Source organism: Phyllostomus discolor, chromosome 9, assembly GCF_004126475.2.
Source record: "Phyllostomus discolor isolate MPI-MPIP mPhyDis1 chromosome 9, mPhyDis1.pri.v3, whole genome shotgun sequence".
Classification (NCBI taxonomy): Eukaryota; Metazoa; Chordata; class Mammalia; order Chiroptera; family Phyllostomidae; genus Phyllostomus; species Phyllostomus discolor.
The window spans coordinates 100,382,030-100,399,597 of record NC_040911.2 but is presented as its reverse complement, the minus strand read 5'-3'; the positions used below and the strand labels follow the sequence as shown (position 1 = coordinate 100,399,597).

The 17,568-nt window shown below is 54.8% G+C and overlaps 1 long non-coding RNA gene across 2 annotated transcripts; it reads left to right on the top strand.

Moving 5' to 3' along the window:
• Positions 1 to 1,967: 1,967 nt before the first annotated feature.
• LOC118496860 lies at positions 1,968 to 14,379 on the top strand. 2 transcript variants are annotated; one of them, XR_004899418.1, is made up of 3 exons: positions 1,968 to 2,422; positions 11,169 to 11,245; positions 14,025 to 14,377. It is a non-coding gene; the product is annotated as an uncharacterized LOC118496860 (long non-coding RNA). The 2 variants fall into 2 exon arrangements; XR_004899417.1 differs by lacking the exon at positions 1,968 to 2,422 and adding an exon at positions 10,028 to 10,080 and having other exon boundaries at positions 14,025 to 14,379.
• Positions 14,380 to 17,568: the final 3,189 nt, after the last annotated feature.

Sequence of the window (17,568 nt, the reverse complement as noted above, 5' to 3'; positions counted from 1 at the left end):
GGGGAGGGCCAGAAAAGGATCTGGAGAGACTTTAGATCTTCGAGGAGTCCTTCGGGCAGAGCCAGCAGCTCCGGTCCCGATTCCGGGAAAGCAGGTTGATAAAGCGGCTGCCAGCCTCATGGGTTCGTCAATATTTGAAGAGGGGCGGAGGCCGGGAAGCCGGGAGACTGCGAGGCAAACCGAGTCAGGACCCCACCTAACAACAGTGTGCAAGCGGACCCCTCCGCTCCGGGAGCGGCTGCGTGGGCGCCCCAAAGTTCGGCCTTCCTGGGCTTCACCCATGCCTCCCACTAGTAACTCAAAGTTTTAGTTTTTCCTGCCTTAGAGTGACTTTGAATAGCAAATAAAAGTCATGACAGGCAGGCGAGAGAGGGAGAAAGAGAGAGAGAGAGAGACCGTGGAAGAAAGGGAAAATCTTTAGACATATCTTAGCGCCTTTAGTAGGACTTATTCTGGCTCTTACAACAAGGGGCTTGCCTTTTTTTTTTTTTTTTTTTTTTTTCACATGACGGCACCGGCCCTGCCTCTGCCGCTACTACTGAGTTAACACTTGACGAGGGTCTACAGTTGCCAGACAGGCTGCTAGGTGCGCTGCCTGAATCATATGAACGATACTCTGATGGCCCAAGTCACTCCGATCCCCAAACCTCCACCTCCTCCTCTGTAAAATGGGCACAAAGGCTCTCATCGCAGCGTGGATGCACCTGAGAGGGACGGACGCAGAGAGCGTTGCCAAGAGTAAAGCGCCGTCCAGGCGGGGCTTGCTGTCGCAGGAGACGCAGAGTGAGCCAGCCCCATCAGGGATGGCCCTCCGAGCACCTCCTTCCTCTGCGGCAGGGACCTGGCCAGCCCGGCTTGCAGGCCACGGGGAGTCAGGGAAATGAACAGAAGCCGGAACTAAACTCAAAGGCGCTCACAGTCGGGGTAGGGGTGGGCGGAGGTGGACGCAGACTAGGGGAGGTAACGCGGCTGGTGGCAGTCACACAGCGGGTGTTCGAGTCCGGGTCTGGACCCAGGGCCAGAACCCGTGCTCTCCAGCCTGCAGGCCCGACTGCCTCTCTGCTCCTGTTAGCCGCATGCGTGTGTGCGTGCGTGCGTGCGTGACAGCTGCCTAATAATGGGCTTGATTGCATTCCAGACCTAAAGCTACAGCACTGAGCTGGAACCAGGTTTACAGCCCTCATTATGGTGCGTCCCACGGTGAATTCGGTGTGTATTTAAATACCATGTTTGTCCCTTCGGTGCTGCCTTCCGGAAGGGGCCTCCTCCGTCTCAGCAGCCCTGGCTTTTGTTTGCTACCGAGGGTCACACTCTGTGGCTCTCTGCATATTTGCAGGACCCCGTGAGCCCAGGGAGGGTGGGGGTAGGGTCTCTGTACCCACCTCTCTGAGCTGGGACCTATTTATAGCCTGGCACTCACCTGGTATTCATGTAGCCTGGTATGGATGCTTGGGTGAGCCTGTTAATAAATAAAGCCACAATAATTACTAGTTTGCATTTCTCCTAAGTGGTTTCTCAAGAACACTGCGCAGTATAATTTGCCATGTTTCCCTTTTTGCACTGGCTGTTAGGAAGCTCAAAGCCATAGCTTCATAACAAGCCTGTAAATCACCATGCACATTTTTAATGATCCTGGCCCCGCGGACGTATCCACTCCTGTTTTTCTATCTCCTTCAGCTATATTTTTAATCTGTGCTCTCAGATTGTTTTGCATAAGTCCTTGTGAAACTCTGGAACAAATACCCTTGCTGGAATGAGTAAGTTAAACAGCCTGCCCTGACCTTCCAGCCTGCAGAGGGAAAGAATGCCGGCCCCACTTAGTTTACCTGCTTGCCAGTATCCCCAGCCCTTGGGGAGTGATGTTTACGTGAGTGGGGGCCGTGCAGTGGGTGACATGCAATTTCCTTCCAAGTAGGTGGTTTGGTTGGGTGGTGGTGGAGCTGGTATTCTGGAATAAATGAAGGTGAAAGGCAGGCGGAACTGTAAAACCTTACAGAACGTGTTTTCCCTGCTGGGACCAGGACTCGTGGTTCCTGGGGAAGGGGGTTAGCCACCCAGGTCCACCCCAGTGGCTGCGGTGGGGCAGGGGGTGCTAGACAGGCTGCTTGGAGCGCCAGGGAGGCGTGAGCGCGAGAGAAATCAGCTGGGTGGTGTTCCACGGGGAAACAGGGACAGCCAGCGGGAGAAGCTGCTTCCCCGGGGCAGGGGCGGGCAGGGGCAGGCAGCCCCACCCAGGCGGGTGTTTGCCCTGCCCTGTGTGTGTTCCGCCAGCAGGCTCCGGATGAGGAAGCAGAGGGCAGGGCACCTGGGCTCAGTAAGCCGCTCGTACTGGGCTGTGCCAGCTGGAGACAAGGTGCCCTGCACCGGAGCAGCTGCAGGTGACACAAGGGGACCAAAGATACTCCCTCCCGAGGCGCAACAGGTAACCTCTTCCAGCTCCTCCAATCACGGCAGGAGGGTTTGTGATCTGGGGGGTGGTGAGACACAAGAGCAGGGGGACCAGCGAGGGGGGTGTGGCCCCAGCTCTGCCACTGACTCCCTGGGTGGCCTCGAGCACCTGGGCCTCGGTCTCACCTTCCGTGAGCCCCCCTGGGGAGGCGGCGAGAGGATGAAGGGGCAGGGTGGGCAGCATCAGGGGCAAAGCAACGAAAACGGCTCCTGTTTGTATGCAGCCGGTGAAGGTCATTGTAAGCATACAACTTGGGGGGAATCATCAGATGGTGGGTAAGAAATGCAACTGGGGGAACACCGCCAGGATAAGGACGCCCCGTGGTAAAGCTGACTGTGGGGGGAGCCTGGGGGCATCGTCTGAGATGGGTGGGGCCGGGGGCGAGGGAGGCAGGGAGAAGAAACCTTCGAGTTCCTTCTGGACTACGCTCTGCAGCAGCGCCGGGCTCAAACCCCAGCTGCACGACTGCAGACACTGAGCGTTCTGCCTGGAAGGGTCCTGTGACGAGAGGGTGGCTGCCCCTGGGCTCCGGCTTCCCGATCCGTGAAATGGGTGTGACAATAGTGCAGGGATCCGAGTGAAGTTTGTGAGCGCCCAGGCGACCAATGCACCTGAACGCCTGTGGGTGTGACCAGTGTCAGCTGTTATCTGTGCTGCTGTTTTATCATCATCTCCTCTTTACAATTAGGAAGATGGGGCCAGGGGCGGGGGAGGGGCGCCTTCCGGGTCTCACAGAAAGCAGGCGGTGGACTTGGCCTCCGTTCAAGGCCAGGGCTCGAGTAACAGGAGCGCTCCCTCCGGCACCGAATTCAAGAGGTGTCCAAACAAAACTGGGTCATCAGAATAAATGACATCTTCAGGCAATATGTAAAACTGGTTGAACCGATGCCAAGAGATCTGTGATGAACAAAATAACGTGTCACGTAAAGACAGGATCAGGAACAGCATTTGTGTGGTGTTCGGGAAGGCTGTGTTAAAATGTAGTGTGCATCTTGATGGCTGAGTCTTCTGGCTCCTCCTTCCATTTCGCACCAGGGGGTAGTGCCTGGCGCACCCCACCCTCCTCCACACCCGACTAAGACGGCGCTGGCTCCAGGCAGGGGGTTGGGGGGGGGGGTAGATGCCCTGCACGCTCTAGGGAGTGTTCAGTTTAAAAGGAATGGGTCAGCCAGCCAATGTCACACACCAAGGAAGATCTTTTTTCCCAAGAGTTCTGAAACTCGGGAGAGATGATCTTTCTAGGAAAAAGGCACACCCTCTGGGAGAGCAACGGACTGCTGAGAGCACCCGCTGGTGGAGGTTGGTTTCTGACGGCAGGAGATGCAGGGGGAGATGACGGGAAAGCCTTGGGGGGTCTGGGGACCCCAGTCCCTGCAGGCTCGGCTGTCCTGCTCGAGTGTCAAACTGCTGCCTGTCACTGTCAGCAGCTTCTCTGCCTCTCACCAGAGCTGGGCCGGAAGTGGTTCAGGATTTGAGTGCCTGAGTGGCAGGGAAACGGGTCCATCTCTCCCTCTGCCTCTTCACCGCTTTCCAGTCTGGGGACAGCGGCTGCACCTAATGGCCAGATGTGAACGGAGGGGGCTCACTGTGTGCCCTCCAGCAGGTTGCATTCCAGGGATTGCGCCTCGGCCTCGGTTTCTCTATCTGTGCAATGCGGGAGTGACGAGCTGGGGTAGGAAAATGCAGACAGTGGGAGGAGTGTCTGGCCCCAGGGCCAGGACCAGGGCGAAGCGAGGCTGGCACCTCTGGGGCACTCCCTGGCCAGTGCCAGTGCCGTGCCTGCCGGACCCCGAGAGGCTGCCTGTTTGCCTTTTGCACCCGGGAGCCTCTCTTGCCTCCCCTAGTCCTGGCCCGCCTGGCTCAGTGTAAGCCCTCGGTAATGTTGCCACTGTCATTCACCTGAAGGTGTCCGGGGCCGCAGTAAGAATGAGACAGTGTGAGCGCTAAGCCTTCTGGGAACATCAGCCTCGTATACAAACATCATCGAGTGTTCCACCAGCAAGACGTCAATTACCAAGCATTCTAAAAAAAAAAAAAAAAAAAGCTTGATTTTGATGAAGGCACCCCTTCCCCTGAGCCCAGGCAGTCCCACAGCAGGACTGGGGATGGGGGTGGGGGGCTGGGGGACGGCTCAGGGGGCCTGGAGGTCAGTCTCATGCGCCCCCTTGAGGAGGAGGCAGCCGGCACCACTATGCCCTGCAGCTCCCATGGTATCTACCGTGTCCCAGCACTGTGCAGGGAGACACAGGGCCCGGGCACCTGGCAGAGCAGGTCTGTTCTCCTCACTCCCCCTGACCTTGCCTTTGGAGTAGGGGGCAGAGGGCGTGTTCTGCTGGGCGTGCCAGCCGGGCCGTGTTGGCACCGCCCACAGCTGGGTGGTGAGCTGGGCTCCCCATTTGCCTACATGCCACCGCAGGGATCCGAGGTGTTTCTGTTTACTCGGTGACTAATTCTGCCACCATCCCACCCTTCGAGGACCTCCCCCTTCCGCTGGGCAGTCATTTCGCTGCCACGGCTGCAGACCGACTGCCCTCCCTCCGGGGCCGCTGGGCCCGGATTCGGTGTTTAATGGGTTCCCAGGAGGCGGGCTTCTTGTCCACCTGTAGCCAAAACAAGGCACCGTGGACACCAGTGGCTGGTGTAACAGGGCCGCTGGACCGCACGCCACGGGGACTGCACCCCTGTCACCTCCACAACAGACCCATGGGGGTGGATCTGTGATGGGCCCCTCACCGCCCCTCACCGTAGTGGCCAGGAGTGGAGGCCTCCGCCTCAGCTGCTGTGAACCAGGGTCTGCACGCCGGCCGGAGGGTTTGCTGTCTCGCCACTGTGGGCCGGCACACTGGCTCTCTAACCGGCTCTTCAGAAACGTGGGTCCCCTAGGGGATACGGGGCCATTGTGTGAGGAGAAATCCCTAAGTCCAGCCCCTGGAGTGGGGTCCCTCCACCTGGGCACTAGGGGCATTTGGGGCCGGGTCATTCTCTGCTGTGGGGCTGTCCTGTGCATTATGGGATGCTCAGCCGCATCTCTGGGCTCTACCCGATAGATGCCCGTACTGGTGACAACCAAAAACGTCTTCAGATATTTCTAAATGTCCCCAGGGCTGGGGGGGCAGGGGACGAAATTGCCCCCAATTCTAAAAACACTGCCGGCGAGTTGCTGTGAGTCAGAAACCGAGAGCAGCACATTTCTGGAGAGAGCACTTTAAGATGAGGAAGTGCAGAGAGCTCTGTCTGTAATACACCCACGCACATGTCCCACGGCCACGTGGGGGCTTCCCGGCTGCCCACGCGTGCCCACCCCATTGAACCTTCCCTGCCACACTGCGGTGTGTGAGGCCTGTTGGGTTGGTGCACAACCTCTCTGTGCCTCAGTGTCTCACCAGAAAGTTAAGCAAACAACAGCCTCTAACCCAGGGGGCTCCTGCAAGGGCGGGAGAAGTGAATGCACGCACTTCGGAAGGGCACGGCCCGCAAAAGACCTGCTCAGCGGTGTTTAATGCTGCCGGCCACACGAATATGGCATTTCCCACAAGGACAGGGCTCTCCGAGGGCTCACGAAGGCCGGTCCCACTCTGTAGCTTCTTCTCGGGGGAGGCGAAGGTGAGCGCTCCGGACTCTGCCGTTCCGCCGTCCCGCCTTACCTGCCACCCCCGCCACTACCCCGCATCCTCACTCGTCACAGCCACCCGGAAAGGCGAGGCTCCCCGGGAGCACGTGTGCCCGCATGCTTGCACACTCGTTCTCAGGAACGGGACGCTGCAGGCCCAGGAGGTGTGTCCCGATTTCTGCAGGCTCACAAAACGGAGGGTCCTCCAAGGAGCGCCCCGAAGGGTCCGGAACTATGTTCAGACGCCCAGGCTGGCTGTGATCCATCCTACGTTGCCCCGCCTGCACCTGGGAATCCCCAGCCTGGTTCTCTGCGTCAGGGAAGGTGGCGCCTAAGAGATCCCCAGTGGGGGTGGGGCACTCACTCACCCCGAAATCGTTGGCTGTCACAGAAATCACCCAGAGAGCTTGGAAATATACCGATGCCTGGGCCCCAGCCCTGGAGAGTCTGATGGAACCGGGCCTGGTTGGAGCCTGCGCGTGGGGCGTTGACTCTCCACTGGTGATTCTGAAGTGTGGCCCAGTTTGAGGACTGGCCGTAGGACACAGACGGGAAGTGGAGAAATAAAGGGACTTTCTCATCTGAATGCCCCCCACGCAGCAGAAGATTTACTCTGCGTTCTCATAAAGCTAGACCCTCAAACATGAGCTCAGTTTCAAACTCAAATCCCTCCGCCATATGGCTGCTCGCGTCTAATGTCGGGCATGGTCTTCAGATCAAAACAAGGAGCACCGCCTGCTCCCGAGCAAAAGGGCGTTTTGACATCACCTTCAAAGCTGGTTTTTTTTTTTAAAACAAAAGCCAGCTCTTTTGCATGAATATGTTTTTCTGGATGAAAACCCCTACCCGATTTATGTTTCCCCAATTGGAGGCTAGAGAAAAGGCCACGGGAATTACGGCCTAAATAAACCTCCTTGAGCCTCAGTTTGCCCATCTGTTCAATGGGGATGGAAAGAGTGCTCACCTCACACAGTGCTTGAGCGGTCAGTGATGGGGCGGTCAGCTCATCCAGGTGTGCCCAGGACGCTCCTACTTTTCACATGAAGATCCTGCCCCCCCAGAACGCCCCCGTTCCTGGGACAGGGGACAGCCATCATGGTATTCCCCACACATGCCTGGTCAGGCAACCCCCTGTGTGCCAGTTACAACCACAGATGCCGGGCCCCAGGCTGGCTTTTCGGTGAGAATCAGAAGTGCTGGTGGCTTCCTCCATTGACTCTCACCCTCAGGCAGCTCCGGGGGGCCCTGCCTGAAAATGATTAATAATAACGAGGGCAACCCTAGCCACGGCTAACATCGCACGGTGCTCATCGTGTGCCAGGTGCTGTCCAGGGCACCGTGCATGCACCAATTTGTACAGTTCTCACAACAACCTCTGAAGAGGGGGTGGGGTACTGTGATGATCCCCATTTTACAGATTAGGAAACTGAGGCCCAGCGAAGGTCACGGACTCAGTATGCAGCTGAGCAGGGATTTCAAACTCGGGGTTCATCTCCGGAGCCCACATTCTCACCCTGCACGCTACACTGCTCTCTCTGCCCAGAGCGGTCAGCGCTGGGTTGGCACGAGGCCAGCTCCTCCCACACCTTGGAGGTGGTTAATGCTCTTGTTTTATTTGTTGTACTGTCTTTGGGACATTAAAAGACTGGCATTCCATTGCCAACTTTTATTGGCTAAACTGTTAACTGACGTTTTCATTGTGAAGGTTTCATGGCAAAGCCTTTCTTTCCTTTGCCCTCCTCCGCAGACATTTGGACCCCACCTTGTAGGCTGAATGTATTCATTTCTGCGGATACCGACATCGGCCAGTAGGTGGCAGTAAACTTTTGTTTTTGTCCCATAGAGGTTCCCGCTCTTCATAAAGTTTGAAGGAAGGGCAGAAGGTGATTTTGCAACATCCCAAAGACATTCAGGTGCCTTCTCTTCCTCTCTGGCCACTTGGCCTTGAAGTACAGAGAGGCTACTGAAAGTGTGCAATGACAGGACCATGTAGCCCCAGCTCTGTGGGTGACAGTTTCTCTCCAGCTCAGAGATTTTTCACAATCTCAAACATTTCTACTGAAAGTGGCCCCCAATTTGGGCTGAGTTTAAAGTGACTAATAGGAGCTTAAAAAGCATGCAAACCCCCTAGCAAATAATTCTGCGTTGGGCAAAAAGCTGGATTTAGATGGAGACATAGTCCAGTGCGTGTGTGGCCTTGGTCAACACATTTAACCTGTGAGCCTCGGTTTTCCCATCTGTAAAACTGGAATGATGACACCACAGTCTTGTTGATTTGCGGGAAGGCGTGAATTAGTTTACTATAAATAAGGCTCTTAGGACAGTGTCTCAACGCATGGTAAGCACTTACCAAATTAGCTGTTGTTACTATTTTATCATTAATGTGGTTGTTAGAGTTGTTATTGTCATTATTTTTATACACGGTAGGTTCAACTCTTGGTCAGTCTCACTATGCGAAACATAGAATTTCTCAGCTGCCTCAGCCCCCTCATTTGCAAAACGGATACATATCCCCCGCAGTGATCTTGAGCAGGGTTGACAGGCTTTCTGGGAAGGTCCAGGCAGTGCACATCTTAGACTCTGCAGGCCTTCCAGTCCCTGCTGTAACCGCCCAGCTCTGCCCTTGTCGCGGGATGCACATATGCATGGGCCTGGCCGTCTCCCAGTGACACCAACACGTGATTGCGTATCATTATGATGAGTTGCAACCCATGATTCCCCTGATGTTTTTCCAACCGCTTGTAGATATAAAACCCACGCTCAGCTCGCTGGCTGTACCAAAGCGGGCTGCGGGCTGGCTTTGTCCCCCCCTCCCCCACTGTCATCCGCTGACCCTGGTGTGAGGCGTCAACACGACGTTCATAATGTCCCACGGATAGATGAAGTGATGACGTATCGGGAGTGTGCTCCTCATGGGTTTTACAAAGAGAAAAAATAGTGTCCTGTATGTTTTGGCATTGCGCAGCTGTATCCCATGCTGTGATTAGAACACGAGTAAGATCCCCAGATTCTGTTATCTACCCACCTCCCTCGAGTGGTGGGATTTGGTGAGATGCAGGTGGTGAGATTTATGACCCTCTTCGACCTCGGTGATTTCTGATTACTCAACGTGTCAATTACCGGGGCATAAAAACTCAAACCAGGGGGTGGGGCGAGGGCCCCATGGGAACCCTTGGGCATGCACTCGCTGCTTTCAGGCAGAAATCAAAAGTCCTGGCTTTTATTCTGAAACCACCAGAGCAGGCGAGCCAGCGGCCAGGAGTTTGGAGATGGGAACTCCAGTGGAATCCTTGGTGTGTGTGTGAAGTGGAAATGTTTAGGGAGCAAGGCAACAGGCCTCGGGGTGGCTGGAAGAGCTCCAGTTTGGGGACCACGTGGACTCTGGGCCACATCCTCGCTCAGCCACGTGTTGGATATGTGTCCTGGGGGCAGTTTCGGAGACTCGACACCCTCCTTCCGAGGGAGGTGATACTATGCAGAACATCCCAGCCATCCGGAGCACAGCAGCCTGAGTTCGGCCGTCGCCTCTGCCGTCGTCTCCTGGGCGACCTTTGGGAAATAATGGAACCTCCCGTGACTCAGCCTCCTCATTCCTAGAACCAGACGACAGTGACACCTAGCTCACAGGTGCTGTCAGGCCAAACGAGAAGACCCGGGCAATGCACTTGGAAGTGGGTCCCGCAGGGAGAGCATGCTAAGTCATTGCTGGCTGTTAGGATTAAAGCATTTATGAATACGACTGGCTTAGTGAGGATGTACATGGGCTGGCCCGGCCCGGGGCACGCCGGGGGAGGGGCAGTTATCGATGACGCGCCCCTCCCGTCGACCAGTGAGGAATAGTCAGCACCCGATAAATGTGAACGCAGGGCTGAGAACAGGAGACCGACGGACGGCCCTGCCGGCATGGCGCTTGCGATTTATGGGGGATGGGAGGCAGGAGTTAAATATTCTGTTTTGCCCTCCAGGTTTGGGTCCATTGTTACCTGACTCCAGAACCACCCTCTACCACAGCCCCCTCTTGGTGTGCTACCAACTTACCTTTATTCGTAGTATTTCACCCTGTCTTTTCTTTGACAAACACGTGCTCTTTATTATGAGCTGCACACCACCTAACTTGGCACTCGTTCCCTCATTGAGTGCATGGGATGCCTGTGAGGCACAGAGAGGCCAATTAACTCACCCAAGGACACACAGTGATGAGGGGCAGAGAAAGGGTTCAAGCCCAAGTCGTCTCGCTCCAGGCTTAGAGTTCATGAGCACTGCGCCTGGTTTGTGGACTTCTTGTCTGTTTGGGTATTGTTTGTTCACCCACACCCCTGCCCCCAGTGGCAGCTCTGTGAGGTCAGGGGGCCTCGCCTCTTTAATTCCCAGCTGTAGCCCCAGTGCCTGGCGCAGCACAAGGTGCAGAGTTGGTGCTCAGTATATATCTTTTTTTTTTAAGATTTTATTTATTTATTTTTAGAGAGGGAAGGCAGGGAGAAAGAGAGAGAGAGAGAAAAACATCAATGTGCGGTTCCTGCAACCCAGGCATGTGCCCTGACTGGGAATCGAACCTGCGATACTTTGGTTCGCAGCCCGCGCTCAATCCACTGAGCTACGCCAGCCAGGGCTGTGCTCAGTATATATCCGTTGAATCGATGAGTGAGTAAAAATATAGCCAAGTAAATACATAATTACAAGTAGTGCTGAGTGCTATAAAAAAAATACCAGTGCTGTGATGGGATTGGACAGGGGCCCTAATGTAGTGTGAAGACCGGCGCATGCTAAAAATTGTAAGTATTATTTTCATTATCTCCATCGTAAAATCTCCTTGGGACAAAAGCTGTGACTGAGGAGGAAGAAAATACGTGGAGTACACTATTCCCGATGATAAATATTTACCCCAGCAATACATTCATTTGAACATCGGGGCTATGTTTGACTTTGACTTTGTTGAAGGATGGTCTAATGCTTCTCACCTCCCCACCCCCCAAGGTAAATATAAGCTGCCGTGATAATGCACCACGGTGACTCGTCAGGTCCCTGTCCCTTGCCTCCCAGACAGCAGTTAGGCTTCTGTTGGTCGTGAGTTTTAATTTCTCTCTCCCTGCCTTTTTATCTCTATTGCAGGAGCGATGGGCAACCAGCTGAGTGTTCCACAACGAGCTGACGACCAAGAGAATGACTCGGAAACAGACACTTACAAGGTAGGGCGGTGGCGGCCCCTGGATCGTTAGCTGCGACTAGACAGAGTCGGGGATGCCAGCCGAGTACATGGCCTGCTCGGGCTTGTCCCTGCTCAGGGCTTATCCCATAGACCCCGTCTTCCCAGGGGTTGTGCTGCTTTTATTTAACAAATGCATGTTCTTTATGATGAGCTGCACACCATCTGACTTTGCACTCGTTCATTCCCTCATTGAGTGCATGGGACTCCTGTGAGGCACAGAGAGGCTAGTTAACTCACCCAAGGACACACAGTGATGAGGGGCAGAGAAAGGGTTCAAGCCCAAGTCGTCTCGCTCTAGGCTTAGAGTTCATGAGCACTGCGCCGTGCTGCCTGGTCAGACCTCCAGAGTCCACCACGGGGCTCAGGAAAACACAGGCTCTCGGCCCCACCACAGATGCACTGAGTCAGAAAAGGCTAGGCTGGGAGCCGAGGGACCCTGTGTCTTTAGGGACCTCCAAGATGGCTCCCATGGAGCCGACCGGATACCTGCTGCCAGGAGGGTTTGGACTAGTGGTTCTCCGCTGTGGGTAATTGTGTCCGTCCCCACTAGGGGACCCTTGGCAATGTCTGGGGACATTGCTGGCTGTCCCAACTCAGGCCGTGCTGCTGGTTTAGGTGGGCAAAGGCCCAGGACGTTGGTAAGCACCCTACAATGCACAAAACGGCCCCACCCCAAAGAGCGGTCCGGCCCCACGTGTCGGTGGCCGAGGATGTGAGGCCCAGGCTCCGATCAGCAGTTCACAGCCCCGGCTGCCCATCGGAATCACCTGGGAACCGGAGCGGCCCCCGGACCAGTTATATCAGCGTGGGGGAGCCAGGCCGGGCTTCCACGCGGGCGGAGCTCCTCCCCTGTGGTGTGTGCAGCCTGGGGGCGGACTCCTAGTCTGGGAGTTCTTCTCTGGGGAGACTGCTGTGGAAGCCTGAGGTCAGGGACACCCCATTGCTTCTCCTGGGGTGACCAGCTAGCAGGAAGCCTACATTTCTACCAGCCGTGTCTCTGAGATCAATTCGGTTTAAGACTTAGGGCACAGTGAAAGGTGGAACCCCTATGGGAGGAAGCTAATACCCCGAACTAATACATATTGCCCATGGGATAGAGGGACTTCCTGCCCACGACGGAAGGCTGGGTTTGAAGGAATGGGCCTAACAGTCCTGGCAGGTGTCAAACCTGGCTGCGCACTGGAATTACCCAGGATGCTTTTCAAACTCCTGACAGCTAGCCACCAAAACCAACCTAAACTTGACCTCTGGGTATGGGCCCAGGCCTCAGGAGTTTCTCAGGCACCCCAGGTGATGCCAGGTCATGGAGCCCCTGTCCTCCAGGGCCAGGCAGTCACAAAAGGAGGTGAAGTAGTAGGGGGGGGATAAGGGACCGGGTCGGGGGGGCCCGCTCGAAGCCTGCTGGCTCTGGCCAAGCATGCTATCAAGAGGGTCCCAGACCCTTATTTTCATCAGGAGTTGGAAACCAGCATTGATAAAATCTCCTGCTTTTTAAACAGTGGCAACTGATTCTAAAATACTTTTTAAAAACTCTGGGAGCCAAGTAAACCAACTCTGCAGACCACGCATCGGCCCAGGAGAGCCAGCGGTAACCTCAGGGCACGGCGGCCGCATGCGTTTGATGTTTAGGTTTCATGATTTCCTGGTAGAGTTCGTGATAAACCCAAGAACGCCGGCTTCTTTGAAACACTGGAAACCACTAGAAAAGTATAAAGGAAGGAAAAGTCTTTCGTGTCCCCCCAGGAGGTCCCCACCTTCAGAAGGCTGCTATGTGGTCTTTTAGTTTTTATTTTTCTGTGCACTTATTAACACGTATGATACTACTCACAGAATTAGCAGAGTAAGATACGACATGCAAGGTACTTAGCATAAAATCAATATTCTACTCGTGTCAACTACTAGAGGTGTAGTTCAGAATCGGGGGTGTCCAACCTGCGGCCTGTGGGCGGAGGATGGCTGTGAATGAGGCCTGACACAAAATCGTCAATGTACTTAAAACACTATGAGACGTTTTTGTGATTACGTGTCACGATGCATTTAATGTGTGGCCCAAGACTACTCTCCTTCTCCCACTGCGGTGCAGAGACAGCAAAAGGTTGGACACCCCCAAGATGACTCTGTGACTTAAATGACGTTATATAACATAGGCTCTCTTGACGTTTTTCTTTCCATGTGAATGTGTATATATGTATGTATGTCAGTTGGCATGCACACACAAACATACCTACAATCTTTTTTTAATCTGTGATAAGTGACAGAAGAGGAAGAATATCAGGGCGGTGGCCTCCAGGTACAAAGAGGCCACCCGGGAGATGCAGGGGGCGGGGGCGGGGGCGGAGCAGAAAGGCCTTCCTGTGTCGGACGGGTTTGTCGACTGAGGGTCTGGCCGGGGGCTGTGCCCACGTGTGTGGACAGTGGGGCGGGGTGCTCCCCACAGGTTTCGGCGTCCACGTGCTATATTATCATTCCCCGCTGATTCGACAGGTGCCCCGGATAACCTGGGCGCTCCATCCGCACGCCAGGGTCCGTCCTGCCGGAGCCTGTGGGGCTCCTGGGACGTGGGGCAGACCGGGGGGCACTGTCACGATCCCAGAAACCCAGTCCTGGGGTGGAAGGGAGTCTCTCTAACAGAACGCTGGGGCGTTTCCAGAAACAAAGCCTTTAAATTAAGTTTAATTGGGGGCCGGCTCCCCTGCAGCCTTGAGTCCTTCTGGTTTTCCCCGAAGACATGAGTGACACTGGCCCGTGTTCCATCGCAGGAGGCGTCGAGGAGGAACTGTGTTCAAAACGGGAGGCCGACGATGGTGTCCACCCACACGGTTCAGCTCTACGACGAAGGTCAGTGTCGCCGGGCGCTCCCTTGGGGACGGGACTGCCGGTCTTGTTTGTGGCGGGATGAAACGGAAGGATCGGAGCCACGGGCTCCCCTTGAAAACACCCGTCCCGGTGTCCTGGGACCGCCCAGACAAAGTGTCACCGTCAGGGCGGCTGAAGCCACAGACATTTATTGTCTCACGGTGCCGGAGGCCAGAAGGCCGAGGTCAAGGGGTGGCAGGGTTGGTGGCTTCTGAGGACGACGGTGGGGTGGGTGGGGTGGGGGCGGGGTCTGTTTCCCGCCTCTGTTCAAGCTTCTGGTGGTCTCCAGCGTCCCTCGGCTTCCAGAGGGTCCTCTGCTTCCAGAGGGTCTTCTGCATCCCCACACCCATGGTGTCTTCCTTCCCTGCGTCTGTCTCTGAGCCCAAATGGCCCCTGTAATGCGGGCACAGACACGCCAGGATGAGGCTCACTCTGACGGACCTCATCTCTCTCCTTGACCGTCTGCTAATGAGGCCTCGGGTCCTGGGGGTTGGGGCCCCATCTTCCACGGGGGTTCAATCCTACTCTCAGCCGCTCTCCCCTCTCCTGACATGTGAGCCAGCGCACGAGGGTGCAGACTCACGGCAGCCAGGATGAAAGCAAAACAGGAGCCACTCTCAGAGTGAGACAGGCTGGGTGAAGACCCCGCTCTGCTGCTTACGTGGAAGGAGACTCCCTGGCTGCCTCGGGGCGTCCATGCCGGTGGCGCACTTGATCGTGTGGACGAATGACCGCCGACTCGCCCAGGTCCCCAGGGGCCAGAGGTTAGGCTGTTCCCACAGTAACTCTGGTCCCGCAAACAGCGTGCCTCCGCGGAGTGGTCCTTACAGGGTAACGGCCCAGAAGGAGAGGTCAGAGCGCCCGGAGAGTGCGGGTTTTTAAATGCTGACACGTGTCACTCAAGTATCCTCCCGCTCGCAGCAAAGAGACACACAGGTGCTGCTCTTCAGGCCGCTCCCACGGACGGAGTCACCAAACCTCGCCGGGTTGGCCACTTTGACAGACGGGGAGCTGAGTCTCGCTGTGATTTTATTTTGCTGGTGTTTTACTATTCATGAGGCTGGCCATCGTTTTAAACGCTGAGAACCCAGCCATGGTTCTTTTCCTGTGGACGGCTTGTTCACGCCCAGTGGTCCTCGTCCCCGCCCCCCACCCCTGCCGTGTTCATATTTGCGTATGCAGCTTCCTTTTCCAAATGGAGATACAATTCACATTCTGAAAAACTCACCCTTGTCAAGTAGACAGTTCAGGGCTCGTTAGTATATTCACGAGGCAGGCGGCACTCCCCATGGTCTCATTCCAGAATGTTCTCCTCACCCGGAAAAGAAGTCCCTTCAGCAGTCACTCCCAATCCCCGTGCCTCCACCTCCTGGCAACCTCAAACCTACTTTCCGTCTCTACAGAGTTGCCTGTATTGGGCATTTCTGGACAAAGACAGAACGCACAATCTGTGGCCTTTTGTGTCTGGATTCTTTCACTTGGCAACATGTTTTCGAGGTTTGCCCACATCGCAGCAGGTGGTGGGACTTCTTTTTCGTGGCTGAGTAATACTCCACCGCGTGCATCGCCACATCCTATTCCTCCACTCATCAGCTGACGGGCATGGGGGTTGTTCCCATCTGGGGGCTGTGATGGATGGTGCAGCTTGAACACTTACGTACAAGTTTCGACACGGATATAGGTTTTTAATCTCTTGGCTATGTACCTAGGCGTGGAAATACTGGATCGTGAACTAAGTCTGTGTTTCACCCTTTGGGGGAATTGCTGGACCGCTTTCCAAAGTAACCGCACGGTTCAGCCTGCCCACCGGCAAGGTGCGAGAGTTCCCGTTCCTCCGCATTGTCACCGACACCGGTGGTCGTCCCCCTCTCGGGCTGCAGCCTTCCTGGTGGGTGGGGAACGGTTTCGTGTTGTGGTTTGATTGCCGTCCCCGATGACCGCTGATGCTGGGCATCCTTTCCTGTGCCCCTTGGCCATTGTCTGTCCACCCTGGAGAATGTAGTGTCTTCTCGATTCGGTTGCTTTCCCCATCCTTCTGCCCCGAGCCTCCTACCACTTCCTACATCCTGGCCAGCTGTTCTCGGGGCCCCAGAGTTCCAACCGAACCATCCTCCTCCTCCTTAACAGGGCTCCACGTGGCCTGCAGGGGACCTGCCCTCTCTCCCAGCTGCCACGCTCACCCTCGGGGTTCTCGCAGCTGAGGGCGCTCGGAGAGTGGTAGGTGCAGCCGTCCCTGTGGGAAGTTGTTCAATACTGTGTGTCCGATCAGTGCCCTCCCTGCCTCGTGCCCCTGCCATCCCTGGGGGTGAGAGAGGCAGAGAGAGAGACACCCCATCAAATTTGTGCTGGAAATGTGAATTTCTAGAGCCTTTTTTTTTTCGGAAAGTGATCTGACGATGTTTATTTTTAAAAACTGCATAGCACAGCGGTGCCCCCCCCCCCCACCCCATGGCCCGCAGGCTACAGGCGGCTCAGCACGAAATCGTAAATTTACTTAAAACATGACTTAGTTTTACTACTTGGACATGTGCATTTTCTTTTTTTTAATTTTATTTTAATCATTGTTCAAGTACAGTTTTCTCCCTTTTACTCCCAATCCAGCCCACCCTCCCATCCCTCCCCACTTCCCTCCCATTACCACCCTCCCCCTAGATTTTGACCATGTGTCCTTTAAATTTGTTCCTGTAAACCCTTCCCATTCTCCCCTGAAATTCCCTCTTCTCTCCCCTCTGGTCACTGTCAGCCTGTCCTCTATTTCAGTGTCTTTGACTATATTTTGCTTGTTTCTTTGTTTTGTTGTTTAGGTTCCTGTTAAAGGTGAGATCGTATGGTATTTGTCTTTCACTGCCTGGCTTGTTTTGCTTAGCATGATGCTTTCCAGCTCCATCCAGGATATGTACATTTTTCTATATCAGTGATCGCAAACTCGGGACCCGTTCAGTTATTTTTTGAAAGATTATCAAAAGGGCTGGTGCATAATTAGGGTTATTATGAGAGAAGTTTTTTGCTTATCTGTGGTGGCAGATATCAAGAAAATTATGCACAGAACTTTTTTCTTTTTTTTGCTCATCAGTTTCCGTTAGTGCTTGTACATTTATACATGTGGCCCAAGACAACTCCTCTTCTTCCCATGTGGCCCAGAGACGCCAAAAGTGTGGACACTCCTGGTGTAGCAATCGTACACCTGTGTTTCCATTGTACAGACATAAAGGACTAATTTAGGACTTTTGAACATCAAAGTGTATCCAGCATTGTTTGTCGTGGAAATTTTTTTTAAAAGTTAGAAGTGATCAGAATACTTACTAATTAGGCAACGAGTTAAATATCTGTTGGTATATCCATCCTAAGAAATATTATGCAGCCATTAAAATGCGGGGCAGATTTGGAGGCGCTGACCAGGCGGGACTGCCCTGGTGGTCTTATTTGATGTGGGCCACCCCGCGGCAG